The sequence below is a fragment of the Euphorbia lathyris genome, chromosome 4, assembly GCF_963576675.1.
Source record: "Euphorbia lathyris chromosome 4, ddEupLath1.1, whole genome shotgun sequence".
Classification (NCBI taxonomy): Eukaryota; Viridiplantae; Streptophyta; class Magnoliopsida; order Malpighiales; family Euphorbiaceae; genus Euphorbia; species Euphorbia lathyris.
In genome coordinates this window covers 53397785-53421015 of record NC_088913.1, presented here as the reverse complement: position 1 = coordinate 53421015, position 23231 = coordinate 53397785, and the positions used below count along the sequence as shown (strand labels likewise).

General features: G+C 38.1%; 1 non-coding gene across 1 annotated transcript; it reads left to right on the top strand.

Annotated features, from left to right (window-relative positions):
- The first annotated feature begins 4492 nt into the window (after positions 1-4492).
- On the top strand, positions 4493-4564 carry TRNAP-AGG (transfer RNA proline (anticodon AGG)). The gene has a single exon. It is a non-coding gene; the product is annotated as a tRNA-Pro (tRNA).
- The last annotated feature ends 18667 nt before the right edge of the window (positions 4565-23231 follow it).

The window sequence follows — 23231 nt, the reverse complement described above, 5'->3', positions numbered from 1 at the left end:
AGTAAGTAATTTAAACGGGATGATTTCGGAAGTATTCCTAGCCTCCAAACTTGAGTTGGCCGAAATACACATGGGGTAGGGTCTATTTATAGACTTCTCAAATCCTAACCCTAGTTGTATTATTTAATTAATCAATTAGAATCCAATTCGGAATAGGATTACTAATTAGATAATTAAATAAATACTTATTATTATCTTAATAATATCATAACATATTTAGATAACAATTCTAATCCAATTAGATATTAATTTAAGTTAGGGATAATTAATTAGAATTATAATCACATTAAAACTTCTAATTAATATTATCAGATAATCTTATAATTTAATTTACAATTATAATCTAATTATAATTATTAATCAAATTATTTTATCTTTAATTATACTACAAATTTCGGCCCATATAGGTAGTCCCTCTAAATTATAATTCCGTCCTCCGGTTCCAAGTCCCATGTGCGACCCATTAGGTTCTTATTGCTACTAGTCGTATATATTTATTGGAATTAATTCATCCTGATTAATTTCAACTTATATATAACAGAATGACTTCGTGAGCTGATACTAACAGAACCTTAGACATTCCCCCAGTGCAATAAGAAGCCAGGTTGAATACTGACGTTTACCTTTCCGTATTAGGTCCAGTATAATTCGATCCTTATCAATTATATCCTTCAAACCATTCTTATAACCATGGAACATGTCATATTACATATAATGAATAGTCTGTTATGCTTGTTCATGTGGAATTAGCTCTCAAAGATAAGTTAAGTGAAATCTCCATTTCTACTCTTAACTCTATCACATTGCAAAGATGTCAGTCAATTCACCACAAGCGGCCCTTTAGATATATCTTCTACTTATCAGAAGTGACGAATGCTCAATCTATCATTAACTATCATGCAATTACTTCATGCGATACCCAACCCTGCTCTCACACACCCCAGGGCCTCCCATGTAGTGGATCGTGCTCACACAAAATCAAAGCATCACACTCTATAATCCAGAATCACTAATTAATGATTGTTTGAGTCTGAGGATTACTTATACCTACTAACACTGATGAGATGAACAGTTGACACTTAGATAAATCTATCCATACCGTTATCTTAAGTCGGGTCCCAATCCTAATAAACTCATTCACCAGATCCATATAATTGTCTAGATATCTTCATATCTAAAGCTTGTGAGATCAACAGTAATATGCCAACCCCTTTAACATATTACTTGACTTGGGTTGATTTTAAGTTTATTAACTTATTATAAAGTACAGTCTCACTCCATGCTTGTATAAACACTTTATAACTACTTCAAATAAACTTGGGATTACTTTTACTTACAAAAGATTAATGCCTTTCATATATATAGTTATAATCATATTATATCTTATTAAAACAAATGATTTAAATAAAAAATTTATTCATTAATATTTATATCCTAAAACAATTGTCTATAGTGTTGGTCCCTTATAACGTGACAAGTTAGTTCCAAGGGGGGGGGATAGGAACTATTTAAAATTTTGTCCGTTAAGGCTGACTTCTTTTCTTAAGAAATGGTTTACACAGCGTGACTAAGCAGTTTGAAGACACAAGCTTAGTCAACTTGTGACTAAGTCTGTTTCTTTCCTTGAGTTAGGGAATAGCACTTAGAGTCTATTCCTGAACTCAGCTTCTTAGTATACTTAACTCAGCGTGAGCTCGTTACTTAGTCAGTTTTATAGCAAGCAATATGTAAAGGAGTTTAAGGGTTAGAAAGATATTACTCAACAGACTTATCCTGGTTCGGCCTCTCCGCCTACGTCCAGTCCCCGGAACTCGTTCTGAGCTTTTCGAATTCTCTACTGAGCTCTTTAAAGGTAGAACACAAAACCTTTTACAATAGAAGCTGAGTATACAAGAGTACCTTCTTCTATACCTCTACTCACTCCTATATCTATCGCTGAGTACTATAACCGAGTACTCAGCCTCTCCTTTCTATTCTTCTAGAAATGATAAAGTGTTTGTCCTAAACAACAATTGCTAAGACACTTTAGATGATTGAAAATCACTCTAGACTTTTACACAATAATATGGAAATTGGTGTAAGGTTTTTGCTTTGCTTTTCTTCACAGAACTTCGTGTATGAATTTGGACAGCGTTTCAGCTAATTGAAGATCCGCATAGATTGAAGCAAATGGATGGCCTTTATATAGTGACACTTGAGGCACCTGGTCATTTCGAATTTCAAAATAACCGTTGGAGGGAAACGGCTTCCTGTCGTTGTCACTCAGTACGCGCTCAGTGTCATTGGCCAATGAGATTCATGCATCTTCTGTCCACGGCAGTGCTCGGCAGCTTTCCGTCTGGCAAACAGAATGTTTCGACATTTTTGGCAAAGTCTTCCAGACAGCTTCCTGCGCCTTCTGAACTTTACCCAAAGTAGAAATACTTTGTCTAGAAGTTGATCCTTGTCTGCCGCTGTCCTGACTGCTTGTCGCTTGACTCAGCAGCTTCTTCTTGAAGCTTTTGCTAGAAGGCTTCTCGATCCTTCTTCACGCTGAGTCGTCGTTTTGCTTGAAACGGTTGCGTTTCATCTTCTTGGGCCGTGAGGTCTTTGATCATGTTGACTTGGGCTTGACTTCCACTCATGGGCTTTTAGACTTTTAAATCTTAATGTCTTATAGATAAATAAACTCAACATTGAACAAACACATTAGTATTAATAAATCAAAGCATTTAAATTTAATGTGTTAGAATATTTTTTATCAATTACTTAAATAATTTTGTCAAATCAAAATCATGTGGAAAGGTGTTTCAACATATAGGACATAAAACTCCAACAAATCCGGCACCCAAGACTGAAGACGAAAGGAACCTGGTTTTACATTGAGAATACCATTGCTTAGAACCAATTCCTTAGTCACATGAGAACGCAGAATGACATGGAAATATCCATGACCAATTGAGATTAGACTCCATGGTTCAGTCAATCCCTAAATGGAGCTCAGAGCTTTCTTTAAATCCAACACCTTCCATGGGGCATCTTCCTTCGAGAGAACCAGCCTTCCAATTAGTGAGTGGGAACACAAAGCGACACGACGGTCTTGATTCCGCCAATTTCAGTCACCTGAGCGGAAGAGGATGGCGGCGCCTGCACAGGATTTGAAAGAACAGAAGCAATAGAACGGTTCAGAGTAGGCGATTGAACGATGTAGGAGTTGGAATTGCTACAGAATCTTAGACTAGGATTGAAAAGGACACCAATACCTACATAATCCTCCAGAGGAGGAATAGACACAAGACCCACCATGAGATCGTCAGAAACCGCCACAGAGCGATCGGAGGCCAATATCATGAGTGGCTATGGTTTCCGAAAACTAACCATGAACCAAGATCTAATTCAAAACCAAAAAACAAGAAAATATGGAAACACAAAATAATGTGTGAAACAATCAGATTTGGACAAATTTTTTAATCTCACAAAAAGAGAAGAAAAGTGCAGACAATCTTTAATTTCAGAAAAGAAGAAACCGGATCGGAAAGCATGAGAAAACAGATCGGAAGGGAGAGGTTTCGATCGAGATCGGCGTTAGTGCCGCAGCTGCGTTCTATCATATTGGAAAGAAGATCGGTGCCTGTACTGGTGCAGATTGCATGTGTGAGATGAAATAGAATGATGCGAAGGAACGCCACTATGTAACAAAGAACGACAAGATGGAAGAGTGTTGTGCGAGACAGAGGAGGAGAGCGCTGGGAAGGGATGCACATTGGAGGAACAATGGAGGAGGAACAGATGGAGGAACCACGATGTAGGATGGAGATTGATCGCTAATCAGGTGATGGCGGCTGGCTGCGTTGAGAATTCCCTTAGTTTAGGTTTTCCTTCTCCTCCTATTGGTCCATCTCTATCCCACTACCGAATGGGGGCCTAGTTGATTGAGCTTTACAATGATAAATTTGAAATCAATTTCAACTTTGGGCATTTGGTCTAGTGGTATGATTCTTGCTTTGGGTGCGAGAGGTCCCAAGTTCAATTCTCAGAATGCCCCATTTGATCCTCATTTTCTATCTCCCATCTTTTCTTTTACCCCTTTGTTCCTCATTTTCTATAAATTTAAATTTCTTAAAAGTATTGTCCCTCCCATTTTTTATATTTTGATTAATTAATTCCTAATCTTTTATTTAGAAACATTAGATTTTTAATTATTTTGACCTATAACGACATCAAAATGAAAATTTTTCAAAAACGAAAATTGTTCGGTATCATATTTAATATATAACATTAAGGATTGAATAGATCATTGAAGCAAGTTTAGATGGTTACAAGTCAGTTTATAATTCAGGAGACCAATCGACTTTTTAGACAGAGTTCGGGTACTTAATATATTAAGCATTGAAAACCTAGATATTAAGTTTTTTTCTTGAAAGTTAGATAGCATCGGTAGCTACAAATTCTGAATGGGGGACTAGCATTGATTAAGCTTTACAATGATAAATTTGAAATTAGCTTCAACTTTGGGCATTTGGTCTAGTGGTATGATTCTCGCTTAGGGTGCGAGAGGCCCCGAGTTCAATTCTCGGAATGCCCCTTTTGTTTCTTAAAAGGATTGTAATTCCTAATCTTTTATTTAGACATTCCTAATCTTTTATTTAGACACATTAGATTTGTAATTATATTGACCGATGACGACCTCAAAATGAAAATTTTCAAAACTTAAAATTGTTTAGTATCAAATTTAATATATAACATTATGGATTGAATAGATCATTGTCAACAACTTTAGATGGTTACAAGTCTGTTTATCATTGAGAAGACCAATCGACTTTTTAGACAAAGTTCGGGTACTTAATATCTTAAACTTTGAAAGCCTAGATATTAAGTTTGTTTCTTGAAAGATTTTTTTATTAGCACTTGTAGCTTCAAATTTCGAATGGGGGCCTAGTATTTTTTTATTAAAAGGTAGAGGACAAGGAAAGGAGGCCTGGGACATACCAACAATGTTAGCACCCCCCAAATAACCACTCTCGAACCCAAATCAATAAAAAGAATAAAAAATAAAAATAATGTCAAAGAGTGAAATGGTATAACTAAGCGAACCGATATAAGTCTCGGCCGTTACAGTTTTTCCAAATATAACTAGAATAGAAATGAAGATGTGAGTCCCACCAGTGAGGCTCTGAACTGATCCTGCCAAAGTTGGATAGTGCATCAGCAACCTGATTACCTTCCCGAAAAACATATGACACAACGAAATGGAGCAGATCATGTTCAACTGTTGAGTTCCAAACATAGCCAAATGACAAAAGATCAGTCCGACGAATTTGAAGCCAAAGAAGACTTAGCGCGGAGTGAATATTAGGGGACAAATCTGAAAAGACAGAGTCATTACATGTCTTCCAAATTACCCAAAGCACATGAAGGACTCACTGCACCAAAAAGCAAAAATCTGGGAGCTAAACCTCTGATCCACAGCACAGCTAAGCAAATCAGCAACAGATGATGTGAAAACTCATTAGGCAAACAACAAGGACACATACTGCCAAAGCGTCTTAGCAAACCGACAATCCACAAACAGATGTTGTATGGACTCATAATTCTCAAGGCATAAACAACAACGGGAGACAATAGACATACCTTTAAGCTGTAAAGCATCGTGGGTGGGGAGATAACCAAGCAAAGCGCGCTAACAAAAGAGAGAGTGTGTGTGCGGGCGGAATGAATTTTCACCAAAGGAACCGATAAAACGCTAATGAAGATGGTTCATTCCTTAACCATGCATAGAAAAGTTTAACCGTAAAGACCCCCTTATCTGTCGGGCGCCAGATACAGATGTGAGAGGGGTCACGACCTCTCCGAATGGCAGTTATCGCACACAAGACCTCAAGAGGCAAATTGGGTAAATCCCTCCATACCCCATCCACAAGAAAATTATCCAAAGAAGCAATAAGACGGTGTTGATGAGAAGGAGAAAGCCCAACCCTCTCAGCAACCGTTGGAGTAATCCACTCGGATGTCCAAAATTGGAGCCGAGATTCCTCCCCGATCCACCAAATACAATGCTGCCTGAGAATATCATAGACCGCACGAACCGATCCTAAAATGGAAGAATTAAGCACACGACCACGAGGCAATCCGGAAGCCACAAGGAACCGCGAACGTAACAAAGATAACCAAGCAGCATTAGAGGAGAGCAGACTGATGTGTCCATATTTATGTACATCTTTATATCTTAATTCTCTTTAGTTTAATGTTAGTTTTACTTTATTAGTGCTTATTTTATCTTGTTTTGTGTTTTATAGGTGTTTTTGGAGATTCAATTCAAATTGGAGATTAAAATGCTAATTTTATGGAGCTTAAAGTGAAATTGGAGAAATATGTCAGGTCCTTTTAACCCATACCCATAGCTTAGGCCATGCTGAAGAAGGAAATTATTCACTAAAAAGCCGATTTGTCCTAACCCGTGCCCACGGGTAAAGACCAGTACGAATTTGGGAGCTGAGTTTGATGAGAAGACTTCTAGTTTAAGATTTTCACTCTTTGTAATTTTCATTATTAATTTTAAATTAAGACATTATTATAGGATCTAATTCTATTAGGATTTCAAAATATAGAATCCTAATGGGAGTTTAATTCTATATATGATTTTTATTATTAGATTTTTATAGGAGTTATTTAGTTTTCTCCTAAGAGAAAAACGTGGAAACTGGAAAGGTGGGAAGAGTGGGAAGAGTGGATTTTACGTTTTAAAAGACAAACAGAGAATCAGGGATCATCATCTTTCATCATCAACATCTTTTCTTCCAGCAACATCGATTCTTCTTCAAGCTTCGTCATCTTTGGCGTTTTATTCTCTCTTCCATGGTGAACTAAATTCCAACTTCTAGCTAGAGGATTTAGGTCTTGAATAACGGAATTGTGAGATCATTCTGTACTTCATATTTTTCATCTATTTCAAGTAATTGATTTCCATTCTGTTCTTTTTCGTATTGCGTGATTTAATTGAATCCTTGATTTAATTATTTACTTGCAATCGTTTTGCTAATTAGATGTTTAAATACGTAATCGTTTAAATCATCTGATACAAGTAGCAAATAACATAGTTGATTATGGACAAACCTTTAACCTATGTTATGAATTGATGATTGATATACTCTAAATAATCCCGCTTGTGTGATTGTTGAGTAGAGTTAGCATCTCTTTTGTACTTTAATGCTTTCAACCAAGTTAAATTCTAAAGCTTGTTTAGAACTGTTTGATTGATTAGAGATAATTAGTGAACGTTTCCTGATTATCTAAACTGTAAGAAGAGATTAGTTGTTAATGCTTTTTAATAACTAGCTAATTTATTTGAATGGCTGAAACATATCTTTTCTGTGATCGATGATCAATTTGTTTAATTTAAGACTCGAACCTAACCTCTGGCTAGAATCTTTCTCATACATATTTCTCATTTATTTAATTATTGATATTTAATTTTTACTTATTATCTTATATTTAATTCCTTCCACAAACCAAACCCCCCTCTTTACTTTTAATTGTTAGTTTCAAAAAGTTATAATTCGACCAGTCTCTGTGGATTCGACCCTACTCCACATTTACTACAGTTTTCTAGTTCCAAGAGTAGGTATTTTATTTTTGGTGAATTCGACACTCATCAAATTTTGGCGCCGTTGCCGGGTACTGGTGTCTTTAACAGAATTATTTCTTTTTATTTCCTTTTTCTTTTGGTGATTTTGGAAAGAAATGGATCATGTACTTCAATATGTTAATGAGTTCCAATGGAACGATGGCCATTATGTTGATCCATTTAAGCATTCATGTCTTAGTTTTAGTTCTAAGAATCAATCAATTCAAAATTACTATCAATCTCCTCCTAGTGATCACTGTCCATCAAGCTCGTGTATGTCTCTTGAAGAAATTGTTCATGCTTTAGGTGCTAATATTTTGCAATTTCAACATAATACTTTGATATTTCAACAAGAGACTCGAACAAGTCTAGAAAATTTGCAGTCACAAATGAGTCAAATGTTTACAATTGTGAGTAACTTAGAAACACAATTTTCGGTTCGAGATTCTAAGTTATTGCATTTGGAAGAAAAGCAAATTGAGGAGACATTAATTCATGATGGAATATCCATTGTCATTAATGAGTTGGTATGTGAAAAATATGTTTGTTTCTTGGATATTAATGATAAAGCAATAATTAATCCATTTTCAATTTTATCAAGTAACTTACCTATAAAGACCAATGCAATGAAAATTGATAAGCATGTAGGTAATACAACTGATGAAATTGAATTAGTTTTTATTATTAACATGGTTGGTTCAAGTGTACAGAAAGAAGACATGAAAGATTTGTTCCAAATTCCATTCATCAATAACTGGGATAATGAAAAGAATGAGCGAGTGGGCATTGGATGACGCATGATCAATTGTCTAGCCAAAGACAGTAAACAAAGGCGCTCTTTTGGGAGGCAACCCAAATTTATTTTTCTTTATTTTATTTTAATTTAGTTTTATGATAATTTGATGTTTTTGGTTTTAATTTTACTTATGTTTGAATAAATTTTCGAAAATAGCCCCAAGGTGTGCCCATAAGAAATTTTAGTGCAGATTTTTTTAAGCCATGGGCACGGTTTAGACATCCTAGTCTTCTGCCTAAAATTTTGAATTAAGTTTTGCACTTCCCATGGGCACGGTTTAGACATCCTAATCTTCTGCCCAAAATTTTGAATTAAGTTTTGCACTTCCCATGGGCACGGCTTAGACATCCTAGTCTTCTGTCCAAAATTTTGAATTAAGTTTTACACTTCCCATGGGCATGGCTTAGACATCCTAGTCTTCTACTATTTTATTTCTTTTTCTTTCTTGCACTCTTGTTTTATCGCTTTATATTTATTTTTGATTTTATTTTTTTATACAAAAAAATTCAAGCAATTAATTTTGAAAAAGAAAAAATAAATAAATAAAGAATTCCATCTAAGGTGTACGTCACCTAACTTTTCATTAAATATATTTAAGATTTAGTTTTTATTTCTTCGTCCATTTATATTGTTTTTAATTTTAATCTAGTTTTTTTTTACCTAAAAAAATTCTAAATCCCTAACTTTATTTTCATAGTGCAGTGATAGCTCCCATTTATATAGGGTTCTTAGGATTAATTTAGTTTGTTTTAATTAGCTTTTAGTTAAGTTTCTTTATTAATTTGATAGTTTTTAGTTAAAATTAGTATTTTCCTTTATTTATGACATTTTCGGTATTTTCAGGGATTTTCAGGACTATTTGAGCATTTCTGAACCAGACCCAAGCCTATTGGAGCATTTTCGGATTATTCAGGGACCGTCATAGCACTTTTGGAATTCATCAGGGACCATTAGAGCACTTTTTAGAAGCCCAAGGACCTAAACAGATAAAAGCCGGAGCAAATCGCCCCATTTAGGACCTGTCTCGTTGAGACAATACCTGTCTCGTCGAGACAGGCCCTCGTCTCGTCGAGACACTCCTAGTCTCGACGAGACGAGGCGGGAAAAGGCGCACCAGCGCCTTCCCCCTTGCTGGAATACGCGGATTTGGGCCTGAAGCCCATTAAAAACACTTTGTAAAAGCCTATTTTGCCCCCGGAGACATTAGGATTTCTCCCTAACTCTATAAATAGGGAGCTAATCTTCATTATTCGGGGGGATTAGCCATTGAATAAAATCGGAGAGCCGCTAGGGCTTTCTCGCCTCCACAATGTAATTTATATTTTTAGATTAGATTTCCAGCTTTCTAGATTATGTTTATTTTCAGTTTTCATTTCTTATTCAAGAACAATTGATGGGAGAAGCTTCAGATCTTCTATTTTTGTAATCGGATCAGACAAGCGGGTTTTGGATTTCTATCTCTTCCTCTTATCTTTTCCTTTTATATTCAATTGAAGATGTTTTTCCGTTATTCATGTTTTCCTCCTATTTTGATTAGTTTGTCTATGAACTGATCCCCATCCAATTTGGGATAAGGATGAAATTGATTGTATGAATATGTGTGATTAGGGATCTAGGACCTTTGATGGATCAGTTTATGCATGCTTAATGCCTAGGAATTGTTAGGAACAAGATTTATGCTAGAATGAACATTGATAGTGATCAACTAGCCTGTTTATGTATATAATGTGTTTAGTGCCTGTGACCCTGACATTAAATAGGATTATAGATAGATGAGAACCTGACCACGGAATCGTCTATACCGAATTTGTATAAATCTGACTTCGCTAGAGACCACTAGGAATGAGGCTTTGTGGCTGGGCTACGGCTTTAGCCTTAGTTGTCAATAAACCTAATGCTTTGCATGACCTAGGGTATATGCCTAATCAAGCCGTCACCCGAATGCATGTGAATAGGAAGGACAATACTGATCATATTAGTCTTTCACTTAGGACAATTACCTTCAATCATTGGTAAAACATAAATCTGAACTCCCTAAACTCATACATAGGATTTAATCAAAGGATTCCCCAGCTTAGATTGTGCCATCCATTAATTCACCTTCTACCCTGTCAATTGTTCACTTTATTTTGTTATGTTTATTTCCTTTAATTCAATTAGTTAGTTAGATAAAAACCAAAATATTTATCCAACCCTCTAAACAATTAGATCATTCTAGGTAGATTTGCTAGTTGTAACAAATAGTCTTTGTGGTTCGATCTCGTGCTTAGCACAATATTACTTGTTGCGATAGGATACACTTGTCCTATTAGATGCTATATACTTTACGAGCATCAAGTTTTTGGCGCTGTTGTCGGGGACTATTTTGTTTATAATTAGATTAAATTTGCTTGGAACTATTTTATTTATAATTAGATTATATGTTGAAATACCCGACAACAGCACCAAGTTTTTGGCGCCGTTGCCGGGGACTATTTCGTTTATAATTAGATTAAATTGAATAGATTGAAATAATTGTTTAGATTTGTATATAAAAATAAAAATAAAAAAAATTCCGGTTTTTCGTGTCGTCTCGTCGAGACACCTGGTTGTCTCGGCGAGACACATTAAAAAAAACTTCTTTTTTCGTCTCGTCTCGGCGAGACACTGTTCATCTCGCCGAGACGGACATGAAAAAAAAAATTTAAAAAAAAATTAAAAAATTAAAATTAAACGTTTTTTTCTCCTTGTTCTTTTCTTGTGATTTGTCTATTCTTAGGTTTGTTTTTTTTCTATTGGTAGAACCCTCTAATCGGAATACTCACCGACGCCGGATTGATTTTCAGGACTGCAGCTTGGATTTGAAAATTTAGCATCGGAAATTCGGGGCTGGATTGACAGCCACCCCTGAGGGAGTTTTTCTATCATATTCCTTTTCTGCACTTTATGTTTTGCTTTTATGTAATGATGGAAGTAAATGCATGTTGTAAGTGTGGGGATGAGATACTAGGATATGATGATTTTTTATTCTGCTATGTGCATGTTTTTAATTTTTTTTTTTTTGTTTTTCTATATTAGGTTGCATGTATTTGTTTTAGGATTTCATTCTTTCTGTTTTTGTTTGCTTTTTAATTCTAGGAATAAAAAGAATCTTAGGCAGTTGAATTTGATACATTTAGCTATCCCGCAATACAGTTGACAATGCACTTAAAAATTTGCACATTCTAAATGAAATTGATGCATGAAAAAAATTTTGAACAATGTTTGAGTCTCCAAAGAGTATTATTTGCCTAAAATTGACATGGAACGGAACATTAGTTGAGGCTATGATTGATAAAAATAACCCTTAAATTGTGAGTTAGAGCCATAAAGATCAATATTTTAGACTCATGATTAGGAACAATTGATCTCTTAGGTGTGGGATTACATTTATTGTGATTGTTGAGTAGAGTTAGCATCTCTTTTGTACTTTAATGCTTTCAATCAAATTAAATTCTAAAGCTTGTTTAGAACTATTTGATTGATTAGAGATAATTAGTGAACGTTTCCTGATTATCTAAACTGTAAGAAGAGATTAGTTGTTAATGCTTTTTAATAACTAGCTAATTTATTTGAATGGCTGAAACATGTCTTTTCTGTGATCGATGATCAATTTGTTCAATTTAAGACTCGAACCTAACCTCTGGCTAGAATCTTTCTCATACATATTTCTCATTTATTTAATTATTGATATTTAATTTTTACTTGTTATCTTATATTCAATTCCTTCCACAAACCAAACCCCCCTCTTTACTTTTAATTGTTAGTTTCAAAAAGTTATAATTCGACCAGTCTCTGTGGATTCGACCCTACTCCACATTTACTACAGTTTTCTAGTTCCAAGAGTAGGTATTTTATTTTTGGTGAATTCGACACTCATCACAGACCCCAAGCAAGTTTACCCAAGAGTGCAAAGTTAAATCTCCCGAGCTGTTTAACACCCAATCCCTCGTCACTGACCGACCTAATGCAAATGTGTCATGGAACCGTTACCATTTTCCGTTCAAATATATCCCCACTCCAAATAAAATTTCGAATGTGCTTGGTTAGACATTTAAGAAGACTCAGGGGCCATTTATAAATAGTAAAAGAATGAGTCGGGGAGCTAGTGATTACACCATTGACAAGAGTAAGCCAACCTGCCATGGAGAGCGACTTCCCCTTCCAACGGGAAAACTTGCAAGAGATCTTATCCGTATTGGCCGATAAATGAGAGAATCTAGGAGCACCACGGAAGAGAGTGACACCAAGATAATGGAACGAGATTGATCCAATCCTTATTCCACTAATCCCAGTCAGACGAGCCCTTTGCCTATCCGTAATAGCACAACCAAAGAAGGATTCTGACTTCTGCCAATTAACATGTTGACCAGAGAGAGCCATAATGTGTAAAAGTCCCATGTAGGATCCGGACATTAGAATAAGAAGCTCTACAGAATACAAAGACATCATCAGTATAGAGCAGGTGAGTAGGGAACTGAGAAGAACGAGAATAAGTCATAGGAACAAGACTTCCTGTCGACCCCAAAGACGAAAGCAGCCTACTAAGGTAATCCTCATCAATCCCAAATAAAATGGGGGACAAAGGGTCCCCCTGACGAACTCCCCTAGAACAGGAGAAATAGATTTGGGGACCCACTAAGGTCATAATAGAAATCCGAGAAGGAGAAAGAATATTAAGGATCCAATCACGGAACTGAAGGGAGAAGCCAAAAGCCTGAAGAGCCTCAAGTAAGAAGTTCCAATCAAGCATGTCAAAAGCCTTTCAAATGTCAATTTTCATACACATATTACCGCCAAAACATTTTTTTATCAAGAATATTCACACCTTCAGAAGCCACAATAATACAATGATGGATGTTCATTCCTTTTACAAATCCAAACTGGTTATTAGAAACAATCATGCTAGCAACCTGAGCCAACCTATCCGCGAGGATCTTTGTTATTATCTTATAGAAAAAATTGCTCATAACAATCGGGCGAAACTGATCAGTTGTAATTGCACCATCCACCTTGGGAATCAGGGCCATGATGTTTGAGTTCAGACCAGGGGTAATGGAACCATGTTCAAAGAACCAAAAAAACATAAGACACACATCATCCCCAACAATATCCCAAAAGGATTGAAAGAACTCACCAGTAAAGCCATCCGGACCAGGGGCACTACTAGGATCCATAGCCATGACAGAATCCCTAATTTCTGAACTGCTCAGAACAAGGGTAAGAGAGTCATTATCGTCAGCAGACATAAGAATCGGGATGATATCATAAACCCGTAAAAGATCCACCAAACCCGATGGGTTAGAAAAAAGGCTGGAGTAGTAAGAAATAATCTGAGTAGAAATCTTGTCAGGATTAGTGATCAACTCACCGTCCACTTCCAATTCCACAATGCCCCTTGAAGCCTTCTTTCGATTGGCAGAGCGATGAAAGAAAGAGTTATTCCGGTCCCCCGACTTAAGCCATCTAATATGACTCTTCTCTTTCAAGTAAATCTCTTTCTATAATAAATGACGATCCAGATCCACATGAGTAGAAGCTGTTGGTCCCTTATAACATTACAAGTATAGTTCCAAGGGGGGGTTAGGAACTATTTAAACTTTTTAAAGATTTAGGGCAGACTTCTTTTCTCAAAAGAAAAGGTTTAACAGCGGCGCTGAGTAATCAGTAAGATACTGGCTTAGTCAACTAGTGACTAGGTCAGTTTCTTGACTTGAGTCAGGAGATAGCACTTAAAGTCTATTCCTGAGCTCAGATGTTCGATGCGCACAACTCAGCTTGACCTCTTTACTTGGTCAGTTTTTGGTTATTTAAGCAAGCAATATATATAAGGAGTTTAAGGTAAGAAATACGTTACTCAGCAGATTTATCCAGGTTCGGCTTCTTCTAAGCCTACGTCCTGTCCCCGGAACACGTTCCGAGATTTCGAATCCTCTACTGAGCTCTTTAAAGGTAGAGCCTCAAACCTTTTACAATCTTAGCAACTGAGTATAATAAGAGTACCTTCATCTATACCTCTACTCAATCCTAATTCTCACTGAGTACTATAACCGAGTACTCAGCCTCTCCTTTCTAATCTCTAGAAATGATAAGCGTTTGTCTTAAACAATGATTGCTAAGACACCTTAGATGATTGAATAATCACTCTAGACTTTTACACAAATATATGAAATGTAGTGTAAGATTTGCTTTGCTTCTTGCTTGCAGAACTTGTGTAGAAATTTGGTCAGCGTAATGGCTTGATCAAGTTCTGTATGGAATGAAGATTCTGATGGCACTATTTATAGAGACGTCTTGAGGCATCGGTAATTTCGAATTTCGAAATAACCGTTGGAGGGAAACGGCTTCCTGTCGTTGTCATCCTGACTTGCTCAGAGCTCTCGGCCAATCAGATTTGTGTATCTTCTGTCCTCGGTCAGCTTTTGGTCAGCTCGGCAGAGTGTCTCACTCTTTATGGTAAAGTCAACTGGACATCATACTGTGTCGTCTGAACTTTACCCGAAGTGGAAACACTTTGTCTGGAAGTTTTCCTTAGCCAGCTGCTGTCTTGTACGCTTTGTCGAATCAACTCAGCAGCTTCGTTCCGAAGTTGTTCCCTGAAGGTCTTCTAGATCCTTCTCTTGCTGAGTTGCGTTTTGTACACAACGACATCGTTTTGATAAACGCGGGCCGAGTTGTCTTGAGTTGTTTGACTTGGGCTTTGACTTTCGTATTGGGCTTGGGCCTTTTAATTCTTGTGTCTTATAAACAATTTAACTCAACATTGAACAAACACATTAGTAGAATAAATCAAAGCATTTAAACTTAGTGTGTTTAGAATATGTTTTTCAATTATACTTAAACAATTTTGTCAAATCAAAATTATGTGGAAAGGTGTTTCAACAAACTCCCCCATTTTGATGTTGGCAAAACTATTCAGCGAGGAACTCAGTATTGAGCTCCCCCATGATAGTTGACCTAACTTAGCAAACTCCCCCGTAAGGGTTGAGCTGCTGACTTAGTTTTACTCTAAACATTTTAAAGGTTTAATCGAGTAAGTCTAAGGTCAGTTTTTCAGATAGGTCAGCTCATGTAACATATTCTATTTTACTCAGTGTTTAAGCGGAAGGTTTTATCATTCAGAGGGCGCTGAGTAAATTGTTGTTCAATGAGTTTTATAAGACAATGTTATATAAGCATATAAGTCAATGTCAAACATGTTATCAGTATTGGGTTCAATCAATAAGTGTTGCAAGTGTTAGACATAGCTGATTCAATTTGAAGATACATAATAACTCAGTACACAGCAACATATATCATAACTCAGGAATAGAATGAAAGATGCAGGTATGATATATTGATATCGGTAGTCAGTGTTTAAAACTTAAAGACAAGGCATATAGATTACATCATACTTAGTCTATACTGAGCTAGCCTATATCTATTTCTTTTTCTTTTGTTGGGATTGACTAGATCCATGTTGTGTTCTTGGTTGTGTTCTTGCTTGTTCTTTCTCCCCCGTTTTGTCAGCATCGGGAGGAGGAATCCTAAAGCTGTCGGTTAAGACAGCCCTGGTTAGTTCGTTGGACAACGCTTTAAGTCGGTCAGCACTTTCATTGACACCATAAAAAATGGCAACTCCCTGATTTGAGACTTCATCAGGTATATTGAGTGCAGCAGCGCTGATCATACTGACGATGAAAGCTTCAGACTTACCAATCCATATAAGCGCATCAGTCAGTCCAGCAATGACTTGATGAAAGGTTTTGAGTAAGTAGGTGTCAAAGTACTGACGCTGAACATTTGTGTGACGTATGTGATTGAAGGTTTGTCTTGTGATAGACAGCATCTCGTTTTGTTTCATTGCATCAGTGTCCATCTCCTGCTTGTTCAGATTCAGCAATCGAACAGCTTCACCAATTTGCTCCACTGAGCACTGAGAGTAAGAAACCATTTGCTCATTGGTCTTGAGTTGCTCGGTGTGAAGCTGAGCAAAGAGCATCTTTACTTCATCAGAAGTTGCATATCCAGGGTTCACAACTGACAAGTTCTGTACTTGCTGTTGTAGAGCGTTTAAGTGTTGCACAGTTGTCAGCTGGATCTCGGCCAACTTGGCGATGGAATCCTGCTTAGCTTACTGTGTTTGATAGGAGATGATGATACTCAGCAAGTCCTTAAATCCCTTAACTTCGTTCAGAAGCTGAGTTACTTGGGAAAGCTGAGTAGTCTCCACATTAGAAGACACAGCAGCAGGAGTAGACGATTGTTGAAGGTCTTTGATCAAGGTTTGTACTGAGTCGATGATGCGTTTGCCAGACTCATTGACATTCATGTAGCTAAAGAACCTTCATTCAATTGTCCAGATGCATCAGTATGACCGGTGGAAGGAGGAGTCAAAGGAATGACATGGTCAGTGACTGGAAGTGTTGTTCCAATCTGCACTTGAGGTTCTGGTAGGGTTGATTGATCGGCAGAGATGTTAATTGGAGAAGTAGAAATTCGAATACTGTCGGTGCTGACGGGTGCAGATACATTTGGAGTCAGCACAATGCTTGGATGGACAACATTGACAGTAATCGCCTCAACCTGACTTGTTGAGGTGGCGGAAGCACTTAAGTCGGCATGTTCCTGTTGAGAAGAAACAGAGGCTTGCTTTTCTATAGATGCCAATGTAGTAGAAGGTTGTTGTCGTTTGAAAAAATTTAGCTTCAGAGCAGAAGGGTCCTGGGTTGGCTTTTGAATAACGAAGTCAGGAAGACTTGGTGGTTGTACAGGAGGCTCACTGACTGTCTTCTCACATGCCTTAACCAACCTTCTTTTTCTAGGAGGATTGTCAGCCTGTATAGACTCTCCTGAGTGAGATGGAGAAGATTCTTGTTGCTCATTATTAAGCTGGTCAGCTTGTACTTGGACTTGATCAACATTGTGTTGGTCAAGTTCTTGGTCTTCTCCAGCAGCCAACACAGTATGGGCTTGCTCAGCTGCAACCTCACTGGTTGTTTCCTCATCATCCTCAGCATCATCCTGACCGCTGGCCTCTTCTTCTTCGTCATCTTCTGAACTATCACCATCTAGTTCTTCCTCGACTTGTGCAATAAACTGGTCGTCCAGATGCACTTCTTCTTGTTGTTCCTCAGGCATAGTTCCTAAACACTGTGTGTAGTGAGAGTCACCAGGCACAACAATGTCAGTAGGGATAGTATCGAGGGGAGTCAGTGTAGAAGACTTGTGCTTTTTCTGAGGTTGCACATCAGCATCAGTTCTGTCCTCAGTTTCAGGCTCATCTTGCCTGCTTCGTTTATCAGCTGACTTAGGTCTCTCCTGACCCTTAGTACCAGCTGACTTTTGCCTCTTAGCTGGAGACTCAGTATCATGTGAAGGAGTCTCAACAGTTTTCCTCTTACGAGAAGCGGGGGCCTTAGTTCTTTTCCCTTTCTGCGGAACAACTGTTTCCTCAGCTTGTCCAGCAGCAGCAGCAGCAGCAGCTTTTCCTTTCTTTAGAGGCTGACCGAACTTCAATGCTCTCAGTGAAGCTGCTGTGATCTCAGATCCTTTAGCTTCTACTTCATCAGTTAGGTCTACCTGATGATCAATGAGGATCCTGGTGATGAGTGATCCTAGCCTTAGAGTTCCGGTACTCCTTAGGAAGCCAGCAACGAGGAATACTGGCATGTTGATCGGCTTGTATGTCAGCATATGCCAGATGAAGCATTGCTCAAAGTTTGTTGCTGAGGTGGTGCAGTTAATCTTGGGATAGATAAAATAACTCAGCAGATAATGAGCCATCTTCTGGTGTTGACCCATGGAGGAACTGGATACTTCTCCTGAGTGGCCTGCAGGTTTACAGAAGTTGACCTCGTACCCAGTACCATCCTAATCTCCAGATCTCCTTAGCCTTGCTCCCTCAGTTTTTAACTTGAGCAGATTCCCTAGGTAGAGAGGGTTGATGAAGATGGTTTTCTCTTTTACCACGGTTACCAAGTAGTCCTGGTTATCATTGGCAACGCGAAGGTTGTGGTAAAACTCCTTTACAAGGTCAGGATAGGTGGGATCCCTAATCGAAAACAGCTTAGTCCATCCATTCTGCGAAATCCACTCACAGAATGGTTGTTCGGATTGTACGAAGGCTTGAGATACCCATCTTAAGGCTCAACCTTCCATTCTCGGACGTTTTCGAAGACCTTTGAATAGGTCTTGACTTTTTCAGGCTTTCCCTTACCAGAGGAGGTTTGGCCAGTTTTTCCTTTACTCGGCGAGGTGACCTTGGTAGATTCCGGCACAGAGGATTGCCTGGAAGTTTCATCGGAGCTGGGCTTAGGGTGGCCGGCACCGGAAATGTTGAATGAAACTTTAGTCATAGTTGAAGAATGCGTTTGGGAAGCTTTGAGAGTTTTTAGAGAGAAAGCTTTCTTTGCCTTAGAATTCGGTAGTCGTAAAGAGAAAACAATGGGAATTTACCCATTATTTATAGCGGTGAAGTGTGGATCTTAACGAATCCATGTGTCAGTTTTGCCTCGGGATTGTGAACCGACAACGATCCTGGCATTTATGACACATTCGACGCGTACGTCATCCTAGGTGGCTATACGCGTGCTTTTGCATTTATTTTAACGGATCTAACACTCATCGTTTAGAATACTAAGCGTTTCATATTCTGAGTGGTCAGTATTGCATAAAGGGATTATTTCTAAGTTTAAACTAACTTACTCAGTGTGCAAATTTACTCAGTATTTGCTGTTCAATTAATTTCAATGAGTACTCAGCAAAAACAATCATTCAGCATAGTAATTCACTCAGCATGCATATTCATTTAGTTCAGGAATTTACTGAAGAGGATTAAACATACCAATAGCTTCTCTCAGTATGCTGAACTGCTCACGGGCCAGTGGCTTCGTGAAGATATCCGCAAGCTGCTCGTCCGTTGGGACAAAGGTCAGCTTGATCTCTCCCTTGAGTACATGATCTCTAATGAAGTGATGTCTGATGCTGACATGCTTCATTCTGCTGTGTTGAATTGGGTTCTTAGAAAGATCAATTGCACTTTTGTTGTCACATTTGACTTCAATTGTCTTTGTTTGAACACCATAGTCTTCAAGCTGTTGCTTAATCCATAGGACTTGAGCAACACAATGACCAGCAGTAATGTACTCAGCTTCAGTGGTAGACAAGGCTACTGACGCCTGCTTTTTGCTGAACCAGGATACAAGACAGCTGTTGAAATACCTTTCCACATAATTTTGATTTGACAAAATTGTTTAAATATAAATTATAACACATATCCTAAACACACTAAGTTTAAATGCTTTGATTTATTCTACTAATGTGTTTGTTCAATGTTGAGTATAAATGTTATAAGTCATAAGGATTGGAAGGCCCAAGCCCAATACGGAAACCAAGGCCCAAGTTAAACAACTCAGTACACTCGGCCCGCGTATGTCAAGACGCTGCCGTTTTTGTTCAAAACGCAACTCAGCAATCGGAAGGATCTAGAAGACCTTCGGGAACAACTTCAAGATGAAGCTGCTGAGTAGTCTCGACAAAGCGTACAAGACAGCAGCTGGCAAAGGAAAACTTCCAGACAAAGTGTTTCCTCTTTTGGCAAAGTTCAGACGACACAGTATGCTGTCCAGTTGACTTTACCATAAAAGGAGAGACCATCTGCTGTGCTGACCGAGGACAGAAGATACACGATTATGATTGGCCGAGAGCTCTGTGCAAGTCAGGATGACAACGACATATAGCCGTTTCCCTCCAACGGTTATTTCGAAATTCGAAATGACCGAATGACCAGGCGTCTCTATAAATAGTGCCATCACAAGCTTCACAACACACAGAACTTGATCAAGCCATTACGCTGACCAAATCTCTACAAGTTCTGCAAGCAAGAAGCAAAGCAAATTTCTTACACTACATTTTCATATTTGTGTAAAAGTCTAGAGTGATTGTAAATCGTCTAAAGTGTCTTAGCACATCTTTGTATTAGGACAAAAACACTTATCATTTCTAGAAATAGAAAGGAGAGGCTGAGTACTCGGTTTTAAGTACTCAGCAGAGAGATTAGGATTGAGTAGAAGTATAGAGGAAGGTACTCTTGTCATACTCAATTGCTGATATTGTAAAAGGTTTGAGGCTCTACCTTTAAAGAGCTCAGTAGAGGATTCGAAATCTCGGAAGTGTTCCGGGGACAGGACGTAGGCTTAGAAGAAGCCGAACCTGGATAAATCTGCTGAGTGAAGTATTTCTAAACCTTAACTCCTAATTTATATTGCTTGCTTTAAATAATCAAAACTGACCAAGTAAAGAGGTCAAGTTGAGTTGTGCGCGTTGAACGTCTGAGTTCAGGAATAGACTCCAAGTGCTATCTCCTGACTCAAGCTGAGGAACTGACCTAGTCACCTGTTGACTAAGCCAGTATCTTGCTGTTTACTCAGCGCCGCTGTTCAAACCTTTTTCTTTAGAAAAAGAAGTCTGCCTAAATTGCGAAAAAAGTTTAAATAGTTCCTAACCCCCCTTGGAACTATACTTGCAACTAAACAAGGGACCAACAACAGCTTCCTAAGAAGTGACATCCTCCAGAGGTGCTTTTACGTTCCAGCTTATCCCGTCCATAGTCAGCGTCAGTTTATCCGATGAGTGTGAAATCATGAGTATTGGGATACCATAAACCTGCGTTCACTGAGCTTTGCAAATATCTAAGGATTCTGTTTACAGCAATGTAATGAGATTCCTTAGGGTTAGATTGATATCTAGCACAGTAGCATACTGAAAACTCAATATCCGGTCTGCTTGCTGTTAAGTAAAGTAGAGAGCCTATCATACCTCGATATAATTTGCTGTCTACCGACTTACCATTCTCGTCAGCGCATAGGACAGTGTCAGTGTCCATAGGAGTGGATATTGGCTTGCAATTTTCCAAATCATATTTCTTTAATATCTCCTTGGCATATTTGGCTTGACTGATGAAGATGTCATTCTTTCCTTGTTTAATTTGAAGACCGAGGAAGAAGTTGAGTTCTCCCATCATGGACATTTCAAACTCAGTCTGCATTTGTTTGCTAAACTCCTTGCACATTGATTCGTTAGTTGCACCAAATATTATATCATCAACATAAATTTGGGCCAGCAGGGTATCTTTACCCTTTTTCTTAATGAATAAGGTTGTATCAGCTTTGCCTCTAACATAATTTCTAGTCAGCAGAAAACTGGTCAGCCTCTCATACCAAGCACGTGGTGCTTGCTTGAGGCCGTACAGAGCCTTTTTGAGTTTATAAACGTGGTTTGGGAATTTAGGATCCTCAAAACCTGGAGGTTGATTAACATAAACCTCCTCGTTTATAACTCCATTAAGAAATGCACTTTTGACATCCATTTGGATTAATTTAAAGTTCATGTAAGATGCATATGCACATAGAATTCTAATTGCCTCTAGCCTTGCCACTGGGGCAAAGGTCTCACCGTAGTCAATACCTTCTTGCTGACTGTAGCCCTAAGCTACAAGTCTTGCTTTGTTTCTGACCATGATTCCTTGTTCATCCATAATGTTTCTGAAGACCCATCTTGTTCCAATGGTCTTCTGACTTTTTGGATGAGGCACTAGCTCCCATACATCGTTTCTTCTGAATTGATTGAGCTCCTCTTGCATTGCAATCATCCAGAATTCATCGTACTCAACTTCAGCGAAATTCTTCGGTTCTTGAACTGAGACGAAGGCTACATTACTGAGGTACTTCCTAAGTTGATTCCTCGTCATCAGGGTATTCCCAGCAGAATCAAGGATTGCACTCTCTGAGTGCCCTCTTGGAATCCTTATCTCTTTAGGTAGATTTATGTCTTGTGCTGTCTGTGTTTCAACAATCTTTGCAGAAGTAGATGGGTCAGTGAAAGTAATCTTAGGTTCACTCTTACTCTTGGTCAGCCTTTTAGTGAATGACTCAGTAACTGGTTCTTGGTCAGTGGTTACTGAGTGTGGATCATCCTCGGTCAGCGGCTGGTATCTACCTGCAGGGTTAGTTTCATCAAACTCCACATGTACTGACTCTTCTAGAACTTGAGTTCGCTTATTAAAAACTCTGTATGCTTTGCTGTTTGTTGAGTAGCCCAAAAAGATAGCCTCATCAGCTTTTGAGTCAAACTTTGCTAAGCTATCTTTGGTATTTAAAATAAAACATTTACAGCCAAAGGCACGAAAGTATCCAATGTTGGGCTTTCGTCCTTTCCAAAGTTCATAGGGGGTTTTCTTTAATATAGGTCTAACTAGAGCCCTATTAAGAATATAGCACCCTGTGTTAACAGCCTCTCCCCAAAAATACTTTGGAAGCCTATGCTCATCCAGCATTGTCCTGGCTATTTCAACCAGAGTTCTGTTCTTCCTTTCAACAACCCCATTTTGTTGAGGTGTTCTAGGAGCAGAAAAATTGTGGTCAATGCCGCTGGCTTCACAGAATTCAACAAACTTTTGGTTTTTGAATTCTCCACCATTATCGCTACGAATGTGAGCTAATTTTAGGTCTTTATCATTTTCAATTTTTCTAACCAAATTTGAAAATGTCTCAAAGGTTTCATCCTTGCTACTCAGCAAGATGACCCAAGTGTACCGAGAGAAGTCATCTATAATGACCAAGGAAAATCTTCTTCCACCCAGACTCAGCGGCTGGACTGGACCGAAGAGATCCAAGTGTAGTAATTCTAACGGACGCTTAGTTGAGACAATATTTTTGCTGTGAAAAGATTGTTTGGTTTGTTTTCCAGCTTAGCAAGCGTGGCATAATTGATCTTTTTCAAATTTAAGTTCAGGCAGTCCCTCAACCAATTTCTTTCTTGCTAATTTGGCCAGGA